A 17,837-nucleotide genomic window follows, 5' to 3' on the forward strand; every position below is an offset into this window, starting at 1 on the left:
TTTTTCTGTCTGGTCGTGGAGGCAGACAAAAAAAAAAAGCAGTTCCGGAATGCACAGACGCATTACTTTAATCCGATGTTTCGTTCTGTTTTTGTTGCCAATCTCTCGCAATACTGCAATCTCAGACGAAAAGTTCCCCCTTCAACGCTGTAGCAATGGCCAAAGAGCTATTCAGCCTACTAACATCCGGGTAATTGGAATAAAAGCTGGAAGGTCCAGGAATTATGGAGGCGTTAAAATTAGGATCCACTTATAGTGATACTGGACGAATTCCCTTCATCATCCTCTGCAGTTTTTCGCAAGATGGAGACTCCAATTCATATATTTAATACTGTAATAAGGAGAAAAACAATAGACTACTCAGTTTCATCTCATACTACTCATGCTCATGGTGGGGAACCTACCGAATGACCTTGAGCTGCCTACTGTTTTTCGCTCTACTCTAACCTCACTTGAAAAGTATATACTTAGCCCGTTATGGATTCTCTTACAGATGATTTTTATAGTATCGCTCCTAATCTTTTATGTATTAGGAGCGATACTTTTAAGCGTTGATGAACTTAAAAGTTGATGAGTCCTGTCTGTGTTCTCAATCCACTTCCACCGTGTCTGGGTTTTATAAACACTGTGGGCCTGATGACACGGTCCATTATCGTCTTAGAAGGTCCTGCTTCTGTTGGGGAAAAATTGCAACATGGCATGGTGCATATAGTCCCTTAAAACCTATCCAGCGTCTAAGTCGGTAAAACCATGGCTCTCACTGAGCCTTGAAACTTTTTTCCTGGTCACAGGACACGGGTCTCTGAACGAGAGGCTCCACCACCCAAACCGAGCTGTGCTCCTGCGGAGTAAATGAGGATCTTTGAATGCATCCTGTATGAGGATTTTCGGCAGATACTTAGGAACAGCATCCCCATCTTTGCAGAGAATCATGTGGACCAGCTCCTCCAGTTACCTGGTAACCTTAGTGCACTACAGAACTTTGCTGCCAAAGTCTTTGAGATAAGGAGAAACAAAAACAGGATGGGACCGCTGAGAACAGCAGTACTAGAGAAACTTAAACATCTACTGTCTGGTTTTTTCCTGTATTTTCTTTTCTTTTCTTTTTTTTTTAGCCTGTTCTTTCCTTTTATATATATATATACCGACAGATGTCCTCATACGCTGCAAAACAGCCAAGGTTTTTTTGCTCTCTTTTCTTTTTCTCTTTTTTTTTCTTTCTCTCTCTCTCTTTATTTTATTTTCTCCTTTTCTTCTAGTTTTTCTCTATTTCCTTTCTTTTTTTCCCCATAACCTGCACCACGGGTTCTTTTTTTCTTCTTCTTTCTTTCCCTCTGGAATGGGCCCTCCAGAGGATTCCTGGCCTCCCTTCTGGCAACACCAGATGGGTCATAATCTCTTTTGAGACAGTACGTGCTTTACTGGGACTGGCCCACCTTCTCGTGGTGTGGACGAGTACCGAGAATCATCTGTCCAGGTGACTGATGCTTCTGGGTAGCCAAGCGACCAAAACAGAACACACACATAATACACACAAACTTACCCTTCTCACATTTCTGGTCCTTTCACAGTGGAACAGTTCTTCACAGAGATACGAGGCGGACTTGAACTAACATTCCAGGAGCCGTCCCTTACAAAAACACATGTTCTAAGAGCTGTAGATAGACCTCACCAGTGAAACGTTGGTTCATACGCACCAGGGATCCTAGTTTTACTAACAAAACATGACCCATATTAAGCAACCACCGCCACCTTCCTGGACACTGGGTACCATGCACGACCGGTCCATGGACTCGTGGTGATTGCTCAACACACGAAGGACCGTCGGTGCGTTGCACCAGGTATTTGGCTCATCCAACCAGCATGTTGTTGACACCACAGCATTCGCAGTCGACGATGATCAACAGGTCAGGAGAGGGTGTCTCTTGGGTCGTCTGGTGTGGAACTCCATATGTCTGTGTATGCGGTGCATCGTCATATGGGATATTGTTCTTGTATCCTCCATATTCTATTGCGATGTCAACTGTCACAGAGTGACCTGCCATTGATCCCGTACAACGCGGTGCATCCTTCACTCACCACGAACATCCGCCTTGCCCAATCCTTTACACTTCTGTAGGCGGGAGGGTGGTTTGGCCCGTTCTTTGTATACCTTAACCACAATGGGCTGGCAGTATAACTCAACTTATCCTTATCTCTCACATTTCTTTGGGATTGTTTTTTTTCATATGAAGTTTTAAATAAATACGAGCAAAACAAAACTGTAATATCTTGAGTTGTTAAAGCCAGAGAAACCATTTCAATACTATACTCGTGCGACGGACATCCATTTGAATCCAATGTACTTATAAACCGCGCGTGATTCTTCTCAGCGATTACACGACTCAATAAATCTTTACAGATGGAATTGATCGCCACGAGAAGATTGAATTCAGAGGCGGATCCCGCAAGATAAGAAAGAAAGGCAAGAAATGTCCACGCTCATCCCAGTTGATTTACTTCGAAATTTGAATAATTTCTCTTGTCAGACGTGCTGCACAAAGACAGGAAGCTGCGTCTTATCTCATTTGCACGCTGCAATTTTTCTCTTCGCGCATCTTCTTTTCGATACATCGTAGCGTCTGTTGGTAACGAAAGCAAAGTGACGCTGTCGCTACTCGGCTGGCGTCGTAATTGTGTTTATAGTTATTTACCCTTCCACCCTGTGAGGACGACTTTGTCCTCATTTAAGGAGATTGAAACGAAGACGCCGCTAACCTTTCTTGTAAGGCAAACCGTCATTCTAGATCTGCCGGAGTGAAGGAGTGGAAGTGATCTCTGAGGCCACCGTGCACGGCGACAACACCGGCGTCTGTCTCTTTCTAACCTACAATGAGTGACGATATTATCCCGGCAAAGAAAATTGTAGTCTGATCCTGATGAAACGGAAGAGGAAGAAAGAAAGAAAGAAACACGAAGATCAGTGGGATTCAGTAAGAAGAAATTCATCTGCGACAGAACCAACCGAACTCGTATGATTACTTAAAGGAGATTTTATGTTCGAGAATAAAACGTTGTTTGTTCCAGTCTCTCTACAGTTGCGCAACATCCGCATCACTTGGAGTTGAAGAGAATGTGTCGAATAGAAAAAAGCATTTGTTTAAAATTTCTGTTTATTCAGAGTTACTTATTTTTGTGGGTCTTGTCAGGGGATATGTGAGGGAACCATTCATGGCGTTAGATAGGCGAAAGGTAAAAAGAAGAGTGAATCAGATCGGCCCCTTACTTGATTTAAGTGGAAGGTCGTAGAAAGCGCAGTAGAGGTGGCAGACAAGTTGAATATGCAACTTTCAACGATCTGTACAATTGAAAGACCATTTGAACCACTAGAAAACAGAGACAAGGAGTTGGATTGCTGTTGGATACCCATCCCGGAGAAGAGTCTTTGAGAATACTACTGAAGTTGAGCGAAAGTGAGGTTCCTAGAGGATTTTGTATTCCTGTTATATCAAAAAAAGGTAAACGTTTGCGGCTTGTTTCTGTCACTGGCTGAGTTAGTTGGTCTCAAGCGAGGATAGCAAAGATTCTGTTCTCGGGAACTCGGGTTTTTTCATCCAGACAAATCGACCAGAGAACTCGCGCAATTTATGGACATATAGTTAGTTCTTGAGTGGCTGTAATATAACAGTTTTTGTCCCCTTGAATAAGATGATTGTGAGACCACTTGAAGAAAGACAGAGCTTCTAGCAAAGGTTCAAAGAAAACCGACCAAATTGGTGAGGAATGCTAATGTACGTCTATCCAAAAAGGGCTTAAAAGGTGTGGGTTGCGCAGTTTGGAATGTAGACATTTTAGATGGGACTGACAGAGAGTGTAACTCCCTGAAGGGAATCAGTAAAAATGAACGAGGAGGCTTATTTTTACTGTTTGGAGTGAGAGAAGAACTGGGATACACAAATATAGCCATTTTGATGTTGCTAAATCTGAAATAAAAATGTCCATTCGAGAGAATCTAAATCCACAAGAAAGCTTTGATGACAAACTTTGATATTGTGCCCCTGAACATGTAGCACACCTGCAGAGCTTACATTTTATGCAGTGAAGATGACGCGCACGTATTTGTATGTCACAATTAGACTTTCATTTATTCATTCTGTCTCTTTTAATTTCCTCTTTCTTTATTGGTTTTGTGCAATGATTTTTTTTCAAAGATGTTATGATAGTGTGAAGATCTGGAATTCTCCGAAAAAATGGATTATTCACCAATTAATGAGGAACACATCGGTGGTAAGTAATTACTGATGCATGACTGAGAGAGAGAGAGAGAGAGAGAGAGAGAGAAAATGATTGAGATTGAGTGAGAGAAAGAGAAGGAAAAAATGATAAGATTAAGAGCAGAGAAAGAGAGAAAAAAAGTGATTGAGATTGATTGAGAGAGAAAAAGAGAGAGAAAATGACTGAAACTGAGTGAGAGAGAAAATGATTCAGATTTACAGAGAGAAAGAAGAAGAGAGTATGATTAAGATTAACAGTGAGAAAGAAGAAGAGAGTATGATTAAGATTAACAGTGAGAAAGAGAGAAAAGGAAATGATTGATATTGAGAGAGAGAAAGTGACTGAATGAAAGGGAAAATTATTAAGATTAAGAGAGAGAGAAAAAGAAATGATTGAGATTGAGAGAGAGAAAGTGACTGAGACTGAAAGAAAGGGAAAATGATTGAGATTAAGAGAGAGAGAGAGAGAGAGAGAGAGAGAGAGAGAGAGAGAGAGAGAGAGAGAGAGAGAGAGAGAGAGAAAGTGACTGAGACTGAAAGAAAGGGAAAATGATTGAGATTAAGAGAGAGAGAGAGAGAGAAATTATTAATATTGAGAGAGAGAAAGAGAAAGTGACTAAGTGAGAGAGAAGAAAATAATTAAGATTGAGATTGGTTTAGGGATGCAAGATGGAGATAATTAGAGAGCGGGGGTGGAAAGAGAGAAGGATTGATTCTGAGAAAGTGAAATAGAATGATTAAGAGAAAAAGAAATAGAATAATTAAGAGAAAAAGAGAAGGCATTGTTGAGAAAAAGAGAGAAAATGACTGACAGAGAGAGAGAGAGAGAGATTAAAAGGAAGAAAGTTAAATGAAGAGAGAGAGGTTAAAAGAAAGAGATCGACAGAAGGATTAGGAGAGAGAGAGAGAGAGAGAAAATGCGAAGTGGTTGAGTGAGTGTTTGCCAATGTGAACGATTCGGAGTTGTTCTGAAATGTCATTCGATGATCGGATGGAGATGAACACAATCTCCGTCGCTAATGCATTCACTCACTCTCAGTGCGGAGGTCAAATAATATTCCGTGTTCGGAGCTTCGTCCGCGATTAAAATTTGTTTTGTTTCTTTTTTTTTTTCTGCCAATAATTCCCGCAACCGGAATCGGCCACTTCCAGTTGCGAACGCGCTCGCACGAGCAGCTGCGTGCGTCTATCATTACGCTCTCCTCCACGTGCACTTCGTACTCGAACGGGCAATTTTCCGCGCACGATACCGAAAAACAAGAGAAGGCCGTCGCTCGCAGGTCCGTCCGCCAGGGGGCGCTGCGAGCGGCGAGCGTCGGCTGGAAGGCGTTCTCTGATGGGAGATGTCCAGTCGCCGCAAGAAGTAGCGTTGATCGAAGCTCGACGAATCGCGAGCGCTTCAAAACGGAGCGAAACGTTGGATGAACGCAGCTTCACGGAATATCGTCGCCGTGTTTGACCCCCGTGGAAATGAGCGCGAGACGCGATGGGATAGAAGAAGACAATCAGGTGAGTCGTTCGTAATTATCCGCGAAGACACCGCATCCGTCGCCTTTCCGAGCGGTCACGTGCTGAATCGCAACCGTCATCGCCGTCTCCGAGAGACAAAAAGGTGCGGAGAATTCTTTCTCCGCGCATTCCGGTCCGTAGAGCGAGAAAAAGGCTATCCGGCAACGCGGAATCGATGGGAGTGCGTAAAAACGCTAATCTCGTGCGGCTGCGAAATGTCGGCGTGTCCGATCTGAATCGGCACCTTGCGAGGGATTCGGTTCGTTCGTAAATGAATCCCGATCACGTGTTGTTTCGCCCTGTTGACCTTCGATTAACTTTGTCACGGCCATGACAGTCGGCTCAGTGCCAGAGGAACGTTCCCTTCGGTGACCCCGTGGAAACGGATCTTGCGCCCCTCTTTTACTCATCCCCCAACTCCGCCTTCATTCCCTCACCACGAATCACCTTCATCCGAGATTTTGACCTCTTGAACTGCGCGCAAGATGAAGAAAGATTAAGAGAGGAGAGACTGAGAAACGATGATAGAAAGAAAAATTAGGAGGAATACAGAAAGAAAAACAGAAAAATTAGGGGCGAGACAGAAAGAAGGAAAGAAAAATGAGAAGGGAGACAGAAAGAAAGATAAAGAGAGAGAGAAGTTAAGAGTGATGAAAAGCTAGAGCTGGAATAGAGAAAGATTAAGAGAGAGAGAGATTAATGAAGCCATATAGAGAGTGACATTAACAGCGCGTGATTGCAAGAAAGAAAGATTAAGAGAGAGCGAATAGGAAGAGGGATAGAATAGGAGAGAAAGGGAGAGATTAAAAGATAAAGAAAAGCAGATCAACTTAGAGATTAAGAGATTTATAACAATTGAGTGAAAGATTAACGACGAGAGAGAGATTGGAGGAGAGAAAGAGGTATAGATTAGGAATTGAAAGTGAGAGATGAAGATAATAGATTGAAAGATAAAATGAAACGGATTAACACTGATAGATAGATAGAGAGAGAGAGAGAGAGAGAGAGAGGGGGGGTCTTCCGTGAGAGTTGTAGGGCAGATTCATCAGTTGTCGCTCATTAGGAGACGTCTCATTTGAATCCTGTTGGAAGTGGAAGAATTCTTGAAAGCCTCTTCAATGCTGTAAGTAGCGGGTGCAAGGTGTAGCAGGAGGTTTCTTTCCCCTCATTTATTCCTTATTTTTCAGCCCCTCACGTCATTCAAATCTGCCATTGAACACGCCCACACGTAATACGCCAGACAAATAACATCGTAGCAAAATAGAAAGAGAAATGAGAGAGAGAATATGGGAAGAAGAGTTGCAATGCGATCGAAGTAGTGAATGGGCAAAGAAGAAATAGGAGAAAAGGAGGAAATAGATTAGGAGAACGAAGGAGACAGCGGGAACTATAGATTAGGGTAACGAAGGTGAAAGGAAGATTAAGAAAATATTTTTAATGAGAATCATTAATGGAAAGGAGAAAGGAGATAATGTGAGAGAGAGAAAGAGAAACTGGTTGCAACTGGAGAGGCAGATTAAGAGATGTAGATTAAAAGAGGAGAGAGAGCGAGATGAAGAGAGATATATTAAGCAAGAAACCAGGACATTACGAAAGAAAAGCGATATGCTGAAAATGAGAGAGAAAGAGAAAAAGACAAGAATAATAGAAAGTGACTTCAAGTGAGAATGCAGGCAATTACGAGAAAAGGAGAAAGGTGGATTAAGAAGGAGGGAGAAGGGAGAGAGAGAGAGAGAGAGAGAGAGAGAGAGAGATCAAGAGAAAATCAGAAGGAAAATTATTATAGAGAGATTAAAAGAGGTGAGAGACTAGGAGGGAGAAAATAGGAAGAGGAAGAGAGGTTAAAAGAGGAGAATAGAGATTAAATGAGGAGAAAGATAGATTAAGAGAGAAGACTAAAAGAGGAGAGTGATTAAGAGAGAAGATTAAGGAGAAATAGAGATTAAATGAGGAGAAAGATAGATTAAGAGAGAAGATTAAAAGAGGAGAAATAGAGATTAAACGAGGAGAAAGATAGATTAAGAGAGAAGACTAAAAGAGGAGAGTGATTATGAGAGAAGATTAAAAGAGGAGAAATAGAGATTAAACGAGGAGGAAGATAGATTAAGAGAGAAGACTAAACGAGGAGAGAGAGAGATTGAGAGATTAAAAGAGGAGAAAGAGAGACAGATTAAAAGAGGAAGAGCGGTTAAAAGAGGAGAAATAGAGTTTAAATGAGAAGAAAGAAAGATTAAGGGAGAAGACGAAAAGAGGAGAGAGATTAAGAGAGAGGAGATTAAAAGAGAAGAGAGAAGACTAAAAGAGGAAGTAGATTAAGAGACAGGTAGATTAAAAGAGGAGAGAGATTGAGAGTGTTATATTAAGCAAGAAAGAAAGATTAAGAAAGAGAAATTAAGAGAGATAGATAGTATAAGAGAGAAAGAGCTTAAAAGATAATGAGAAGCCGATTAATTTAGACACTGAGAGAGATTAAGAGAAAGATTTTAGAAGAGAAAGGGAGTGATAGATTAGAACATAAAGTGAGGAAGCCCCTCAGAGAAAAAGAGAGGGATTAAGAGAAGAGGAATTAAGGGAGAAAGCGGGAGAGATTTTTCTCTCTCAGCTTCTCCTGCATTCCTTTCCCTCTTCGTTCCTTCAATGTTCGTAATTTTACAGTAAACTGAAAGATGCCAAAAAACAAATTCTCGTTTGATGTCACCGGTGAATGCTTCGGACATTCGTTCTCTGAATTTTCCCATAATGCATTGCAGCAACCCGAATAACTTCACTACGAACTTTCGGTGGCCCAACACTTTGGCTCGAGATTTGTTCGAGAAAACACCATTTTTAGGAAACAAAAAGAAACCTTCAGTTAGCGTCTGACGTACATCTGTCCACTCCTCACCTCCTTTCAACTCCTCACTTCTAACGCCATTTTATTTCTTCATTCCCTTTCCATGAATTCGGTCTCTCTATTCGACAATCAATTACTTATGAGGAGAGAAAGAAGGGATGACTTCGAACAACCAACACCACCAAGTCGTTTGTATCAATTTTTAAAAGAAAAATCCAATTTACGATTTCTTCATTAACGATTCTTTCCGTCTCAGCAGAACAGGGGGGGCGAAGGGGAGAAGGGGGCGCCGAAGGAGTGCCGTGATTGCGATATATCAAAGGTTGTGTACACCGTGTTAAACGCTACGATCACCTTTGGGTGATTACGTTGGCATGCCGATAATCTTGGAGAGGTGTGGCTGATGAGCTCGTGGCCAGCCCCACCCATTTTTAACCGAGTGCTCTTTAATTAAACAGACAGCCATTTGTGTGGCCCCGCAAGATGGAGAAAAGTTGTGGACACTCTCTCTGCGTCCATGAATAGATAATGATTCTACGCATGGCTAATGAACCATTGATGGGCATGTTGTAGATGGGTTAGATCAGAGAAGGATATTGCAGAACTCCTATTAATAAAGGAGACTATCCAACGAGTATTCATTTTGGGGTTGTCTAGTACTAATATTTTTGTAGGGCAGTGTATATAGAATTCAGGCGTTCGGGTGTACAATAACAAAATAGTTGAAGTGTGCTGAGGATGGATGAGAGCTCGTTGGATCAAAGAATCCTGGCATTTTGGATGAGTAAAATTGGGGAATTGTATTGTCTCACCTCGGATACATCTCTAAAACCATTAGACAAATCTCTACAACCCTTCGACGATCTCTACAACCCTTGGAAGCTTTCTAAAACTCTTAGACAAAGCCCTACAACTCTTAGACAAAGCCCTACAACTCTTCAAAGATCTCTAAAACTCTTAGACGGATCTCTAAAATCTTTGGAAGATCTCTGAAACCCTTAAACGGATTCTTAAAACCCTTGGAAGATTTCTAAAACTCAGATGGATCTCTAAAGCCTTTGGAAGATCTCTAAACCCTTAGACAAATCTCTACAACTCTTCAAAGATCTCTGAAACCCTTAAACAAATCTCTACAACTCTTCAAAGATCTCTGAAACCCTTAAACCGATCTCTAAAACCCTTGGAAGATCTCTAAAACTCTTAGAGGATCTGTAAAACCCTTAGACGAATGTCTAAACCCTTAAACGCATCTCTAAAACTCTTAGACGGATCTCTAAAACCCTTCTAAAGCTCTTAGAAGGATCTCTAAAACCCTTGGAAGATCTCTAAAATCCTTAAACCCTTTGTGTGAAACACAACGAACCTGTATTCTAAAACACTTTCAACTATTGTCATAAAGAAAATAGTTGGGACATTGTCCAAGGCAGGTTTAACGTCTAACAAGATGGCATCAGTATGTATTTTTGCACCCAGGGTCATCTGGATCCGAAACAGGGTATCCAATTATTTCTCACTGTCTATCTCTTTGGAGGACTTTCGAAAAATAATGCGTGAATTGAAATGGCAGCAAGGTCCTCCCGAAAAGCTTTAGCAGATTACATTTAATTCGGTAAGAATCCACCTTGTCTTACAATATGATGTCTTTATATGTCAGGGAACCATCATATGGCACTCGTGTGTCCCAATTAAATTGGCATCGACCTTCAATATTCTTCCAGATAAATAAAATCTTAAAAAGCTGAATTTTTTAAGATGTTTAAAACTTTCTTTCTCTTTGGACTGTAGAATCATTGTCAGTCTCTTAGTATCTGAGAGAGCGAAGGAGAGAGAGAATGAACTCCCATCCGATGCCGAGTTGCAGGACCTGTTCTCATTGGATGACAGTTTATGTACAATAAACCGTGGGATTTAAAGGTCGAGATACATGAATCTCCACTGCTGGACCATCGCTTAATTAATACGCACACGAGCATGATGGATAGCCTTGTTTGACATTGGTCCTCGAAATGACACCGCGACACTAATCCATTAGAAGAGTCAACAATGCTACGGTTCAATAATATCCTCCACAGATCCTGCCTCTATCGATCCTCCTCCCAGGCCTCTGACTCACATCGATATTACGAAGCACTCAAACTGCCCCCCTTTATACACCCACACTACAACCAATTAAAATACCACCTCCTCTGAATTCCAAATCCCAATCCCCTAAAACCCAGCGAGGAGGGAGAATAAAAACAAAAACGTCCATTGACCACATCTGTAAATTACGAGGACACCAAGATAGCGTCGGAAATAATTAAGCATTAGGAGAGGCACAGAAACACGACCGCCCCCCCTCCATCCTCTTAATAATGTTCAAACATGCAGTACAGAAAGACCGATGCAGACGGAACTCTTCCGGTGCACCAGAACGCTGCGTTATCGGGCCGGCTGACAATAACGAGCACATCTCCTTTATTGTGTCGGCTTCCTGGTGATGGGCAACGTTATTAGCCGCTCCTCTCCAGAGACCTCGTGTCAGTGCACGTGCTCGAGTTGCCCTAACGCTAAGCTTCACTTATTAATATTAAAACCCTGTTCGCTCTTTGAGCTCTCTTTCTCTTCAGCCATCTTTATTAGATCCAAACGTGTCCATTTGCTTTAAACAACGCCTGACGTACCCTTAAATAAATTTATTTACATTTTTATGTTTGTTCCTTAACTTTGGAACACTAGTGTACTTATAGGTAATCTGATCCTTTGTAACTGGATGACTATTGAGGATGAATTCGATGGGATATTTAGATAGCAAGTTTTCTAATATTTTGGTAGGCCAGTGCAGTTATAAAAACAGAATCTTAAATTGTCCAATTAGATGTCAAATGGTTGGCTGCCAGTAAGTTCATCTGGTAAGCTGCTGGACAAAAAGGGATCGACACCACCAGCAATGCAGTAATGGAATATTAATATGGCCAGTTCTGTGACGTCATCTAAAAAGCTGAGCTTGAGCGTAGTTGCTTAAATTTTGATTCTTCATTTTTAGGGCAATGTCAAAAGAAGGATTCATGAATCCTACCAACTCTACGTGTGTCCTGGCATGGTGGATTGTTGTGTGATCTTCACTACAGCAGTCTTCGAACAGTCGACAATGCCCACGGCTGTTGAGATGTCCAAACTCCATTACCCTTTCCCCATTCTGGCTTCGTTTATTTCATTTAAGAGCTGGCCTATCATTGCAGAACGATGTGGTAGCTGGTTTAAGAAGAGGAGGCCAGCTGAGCATCCTGATGTTGACAAAACATGCTCAGAATACATTATGGCCAGAGATCTTAAACGAAGAACAGACCATGATTAGTTCTGGTCAGGTTTTTATTATAAAGATCTTGCAGATGAATGCTCAGCGTTCAAAGGCTTTCCCTCCTCAATTAGCGAAGGTTGCGGAGGAGAGATTGATTGATATCATACTGGTGCAGGAGCCATACTCTTTTTTTGGTCAAAGTATGAGGTTATCCAGGAACATGGAGGATAATACAAACAGGGGGGAACCTTATTCTGCCATCGTTGTAAGAAATTCTTCCCTCGTGGTGACAATGGTAACATTGTTCTCCTTCCAGCACGTCTCTGTCTACTTGGTTTCGTTATACTGCAAGTTTAGCAAGTACTTAAACCCCGACATTGAATATCTTAAGAGGGTACATCTGGCATTGCGCTCTAAATCAGTTGTAGTTGAAATGGATTCAAATGCTGACTCTACGCTTTGGGGAAGAGAAGATTCTTCTGAAAAAGAGTTGACAAAGTTTACTGAAATCTTAAGGATAGCATGGGCTAATTCCACCGAGAGGAAGGTACCTTGTTGAAATTTAATTTTTGACAGATTTAAAGTTGGAAGAAAAAGGTTCCAAAAATCGAGAAGTGGAACAGATAATGGACAAATATTCAACCAACAATATATGAATTTGAAGGGAGAAAACTGTGTACTGTAAAAATGTATGGCAAGTCTTTGTCAGTCAGAGTGGCAATGTTGATCCCTGGAGCACAATATATAAGATTGTAACTGACAAGGTGGGGTTTGATGGAGTGGTTTTCAGCGTTCAGGAGGACAATCAATTTGATACCTTCACTTGCGATCAATCTGTTAAATACATATTGTGTGAGTTATTCAAAAGAGACAATGATGGTCAAAATGCTGGATACAGAGAGGTATTGTGGTCGAAAATGAGGTTTATTCCTCGAACGAATGTGAGCAGTCTTTCTCTCAGGAACAACTAAATTAGGCCGTCGATCAGATTTAAAGATGGCAAGGATCCGGGTGTTGACTTCTTCGAGACTTCATTAAACGCTTTTATTCTGGACATCCAAGAATCGTGATGGACTGTAATCAGAAGGAAAATTTCCTGAGATTTGGAAAAGAGCAGTCTTGAGAGTAATCCTGAAAAGTCCAGAAATGACCTTGAACCGAATTCTTACCATAATATCGCATTGCTTCCTATTTTAGGCAAGGCTCTAGAAAGATTTATTCTGTTGAGGCTACAGAACAGATATGATGATCTCAATTTGGCATCAAAGAAGAAATATGGCTTCGAAAAAGGCAGTTCAACAGATGCTATCAATAAGGTCTTTGATATTGTATTAGAAAGCGAGGAACGGTACGCACTTGGCTTCTTCGTGGATTTTAAAGGAACGTTCGATGCCCTGTGGGGTGGGGTATCCTGCACAGGGCGAGAGCCTCCTTTTGTCCCAGCAACTTATATAAGATCTTGCAGGGTTACTTCTCTCAATGGAGTGTTGGGGTGGTTCAGCTAGACGAAGGTAGAACGCGGATGCCCATAGGGATCAATACTCAGACCCTTCATGTGGAATATGATCTTGGAAGACACCCGTGCTGTGGTTATGCCGATGATGATCGTTAGAGGACAATCTAGGAATGAAATTGAAGAGAAAGGGCCCAACATATGAAGCATTTAATAGAGTGGTGAACTGATGGTCATCTGGCAAGATTGATGGAATCATTCTGAGTGACTTTTGTCTTTCTTCCAGACGTAACTACAGTTGAGTATAGAATGAAGCTGTGGTTATAATTTGGAATGTTTGCTTGCTTTCTGCTGATGGGACACGACCTAAGACTCAGGTTAAGTCAGTTCAATCTGATTGAATTAGGTTTATATCCTTGTTGGTCCATGGAGACTGTTCTTCATGTCGTTCTTAAGTGTGATTTGTATCTTGAACTCACATCACAACTTGAGCGAGCGACTGTTGGTTTGGACCATGATGCTTTGAAGAATCTCTTTAGTAATAGGGTATACTCTACAGCCTTTTCTGGGTTCTTTGATAAAGTTTTTAAAAGGAGAACTCGTGAACTAGTTAGTTTGTAGAGGAACACCTCCCCGTGTTGGGGATGTGAAGGGAGCCATTGAACGGCACGAGTTGGCGTTGCTGCCTCTGGACTAAAGGCTGAAATTGCTCTCGAGTTTTATTTTAGTTCTTGCTTCCAAATTAATATGTTTTCTTTGTGGGGCATATAGGCTTTGGCCTAGGAGGCCCCGCAAAAAGACGTTTTCCATATATGAACATGCACTGGCTTCGTACTGGCCAATTGATAGGCACTACTCGTCCTCTCTTTATACACTTAATGATCCTGAATTATGACCACCTTCCTAATACCGTATTGGGCAACCGTTCGCATGGATAACTTCCGTTATTCTCCTCGGCATTGACTCCACTAGATGTCTGAAGAGCGTCCGTAAGGATCTACAGTCACGCTGCTTGCAAGGCTATCCACAGTCTTAAATTAGATGATGGCTGCATGTCCATACGCCTCACTGCCCGTTCCAAAACATCCCACAGGCTTCCATTTGGATTGAGTCTGGCAAATTTGGAGGCCAATCAAGTTGGGTGATATCTTCACTGTGTTCGATGAACCACTCGTGCACAGCGCATTATCGTCTTGAAAGATTCAGTTTCCATCCGGGGGAAAATTGCAACAATGGCAGGGTGCATATGTTCTCCTGTGTAAAGTGTGTTTTGGGTCAAACGGCATCAGGGGTTCCCCCATCTCTCCGTAGTTTACATTATGTGGTGATACAGTTCGCTGTAAAGGCCACAGATTTAAAAGTATATGGATCTTGAGGTGTTTATTGTCGTGTACCGTTGTTCTTCTGGTCATTTAGCCGCCAGACCCCTGGTGAGGCCCGACGTTGTCCCACTTTCACCTCGTGGAGGCAGACCAGGTATCCAGTAGTTTACTTTTACTCTAGCAGGTCCTGCCACCTATTTTCCTGAGATTTCAGTGCTTAGGACCTAAAAAATGTATTTGATCGCGCGCGTTTCTATGTTGATCACGTACATATTGTATTTTCCCAGTTTAAAGGGGTGCGTCTGGAGATTTAATGGCCGAGGAGTGGGCGAAATAATTTAGAGAAGTTAAAATTTTGGTATGGGTCGTGCGATGGGGGGGACAGTTAGGAAGGATGGTGAATAGAGTAGATGACCGGCTGCAGTATGTCAGTGGGGCATGGGCATGCCCTACCAGAGGGAAAGAATGGAATGGCGGTGGGAAGCGATAGGGGGCCGTCGCCTCCGCCGAGGGAAGGAGGAAACTGTGCCTAGCAAGGGAGCCAGCACAGGTCACTATGTAGCCTGGTAGCTGCATGTCTGCTTAAGACAAGTTCTTGGTTGGGTCCATTTGTTGAGTCCGAGTTTGTCCAGGCTGGGTGTGTGGTCCTTTCCGTAGTTATCACATGGCAGCGGAACAGGTCCTTGGTCAGATGTCCTTGGTGGGTGTTTAGTCCAGTTCGTGGTGGTTGCTTAGGTCGGTGTCTGGAGTCAAGTTCTTGGGCCAGGTCTTTAGTACACTGGTGTGCAAAATTTAAGGACCAGTCAGGTTTTCACCTGTAGCTTCTCATAGGAGTGGCCTGGATATGGGAAAAGCATACCAAAGGAACCTCGTGAAGTACAGAAATGATAAAATGGTGCAGAGAGACTTTATTCAAAAATGGCAACATAGCACTGGCTGCCATGATACAGTTGCATCACTGCCAAAGATGGAACAAAGGGAAGAGGTGGTCCTCAGTAGGAGATATGGCCACCCCTAATGTCGATGCAGGCTTTGCACCGCCTGTCCGTACTTAGAACAATGTTGTTGATAAGTTCTTGCGGTAACATAGTCCATTCCTTTGTCAGCGCCATCTTCAGCTGGTGAACATTTTCTGGTGGGTGTGTAAGTGCCGCTAGGCGTCTCCCCAGAGCGTCCCATATGTGTTCGATGGGATTTAGATCGGCCGAATGAGCAGGCCAATCCATACGAACTTTCCAAAAGCATATCAGCAGCTGCAGTCCAATGGGGTGTGGCATTATCATCCATAAACACGAACTCGGGGTCAATGGCACCTCGGAACAGACGCACATGGGGAAGGATTACCTCAGTACAGTAGCGTGCACTGGTTACAGTACCGCCTTCCAGTATCTGGAGTTGTGGACGTCCATCCGAGATAACGCCTCCCCAGACGAGAACAATGCTAGAAGTATAGTAAATAAATTTGATGAATTTGAAGTGTTGGTCAAGACATCAAAGGCGGATATTGTTGGGATAGCAGAGACGTGGTGTCACAAAGATATAAGGAATGCAGAACTGGAATTTGGGGAGTACAATGTGTACAGAAAGGATAGACAGGACAGAAAGGGAGGGGGTGTTATGCTGTTAATTAAGAAAAACATAAAATCAAAGGAAGTGCACCCAGTTAACATAGATGAACAGTGCTCTGTTGAGTCAGTTTGGTGCGAGATAAGCACTGCGAAAGGAAAAATAAGGGTAGGAGTGTGTTATAGGCCTAATGACTTGAATGAGTACAATGAACAATTGTACAGAGAAATAGAGTGGGCCAGTAAATCAGAATGTCTTATAATGGGGGATTTTAACTTCCCAGATATTGACTGGAACTTGTGGGTTGGTCACTCACACACTAGTCAGACTTTTGTGGATTTATTGGATGATTGTTTTCTGCAGCAGCATGTTCGAGAGGCAACCAGAGAAAGTAACACTCTTGATCTGGTTATCAGCAGTGATCATTCGTGTATTAAGAATTTGCAGATAAAGGAACCACTAGGTGGCAGTGATCACAGTGTGCTGAAGTGGGATTTACTCAAAGAGGTAACTACAGTCAGGGGTAAAGGAAAGGGTTTTTGCTTCCGTAAAGGGGAGTACAGTGGTCTCAGACAGTTTTTAAATTCTGTACAGTGGGATCAACTGACGATGTTACAAACAGTAAATTCTAAGTGGGAAGCATTCAAGGAATTAATCGTGGAAGCTACTAGACTTTATATACCGATTAAGAAATATCGTTCAAGGTTTAAGCCTAAATGGTTATCAAATGAACTAATGAGACTCGTGACAGAGAAGAAAAATGCATGGGATGCATATAAATTATCAGGCGACGCAGAAGCCTGTAGCAGATATAAGCTAGTCTGTAATCAGGTCACAAAGGAGGTTCGGCAGGCGCAGGCGGATTACGAGAAATCTTTGGCAAAAGATGCTAAGAAAAACAGCAAGGATTTCTTTACTTATATAAACTCTAAAAGGAAGGGGATGAATATGATTGGTCCACTTGACATCGATGGTTCGACTGTTGATGATTCTGCTCAGATAGCAAACAAACTGAATGAGTATTTTGCATCTACATTCACACGTGAGGAATCATTACAGTTTGAAAATGGAAGAAGGTTATCAAATTGTAGCAGTGTGCTTAATGATTTTGTAATAACTGAGAGCAAAGTGGAGGAGAAATGGTTGAAGTTAAACATAAGAAAAGCACCTGGGGTGGATGGGATCTATCCAGTTATTTTAAAGGAGGCGGCAAAGCAACTAAGCAAACCCTTAGCCATAATTATGAGAGCATCCTTGGACTCAGGGGAGGTTCCCACGGATTGGAGATGTGCAAATGTATCCCCAATTCACAAAGGGGGATCGAAGGGTGACACGAGTAATTACAGACCAGTTAGTTTAACTTCTGTTCCGGGTAAAATAATGGATTCACTGGTTAAAGATGCATTGCAGGATCATCTAGACAAGACTGCAGCAATAATTCAGACACAGCATGGGTTTGTTAAGGGAAAGTCTTGTCTGACAAATTTGATTGGTTATTATGATGTGGTCACAAAGGAACTGGATGCAAAAAATAATTTTGATATCATATACTTGGATTTCAGGAAAGCTTTTGACACTGTTGCGCATGGAAGACTACTGTACAAATTGGAGCAGAATGGTA

General features: G+C 42.1%; 1 protein-coding gene across 1 annotated transcript in view; it reads left to right on the forward strand.

The window, feature by feature from the left end:
• The first annotated feature begins 5,615 nt into the window (after window positions 1-5,615).
• LOC150079773 (putative polypeptide N-acetylgalactosaminyltransferase 10) overlaps window positions 5,616-17,837 on the forward strand; it is a 42,199-nt gene continuing 29,977 nt past the window's right edge. Inside the window, exon 1 of the mRNA XM_090382351.1 lies at window positions 5,616-5,762. The gene's annotated coding sequence lies outside the window, so the exon portion shown is untranslated. The remainder of the gene's footprint in view (window positions 5,763-17,837) is intronic.

Source organism: Mastigoproctus giganteus, chromosome 10 (genome assembly GCF_048544385.1).
Source record: "Mastigoproctus giganteus isolate SK-2022 chromosome 10, ASM4854438v1, whole genome shotgun sequence".
Taxonomy (NCBI): Eukaryota; Metazoa; Arthropoda; class Arachnida; order Uropygi; family Thelyphonidae; genus Mastigoproctus; species Mastigoproctus giganteus.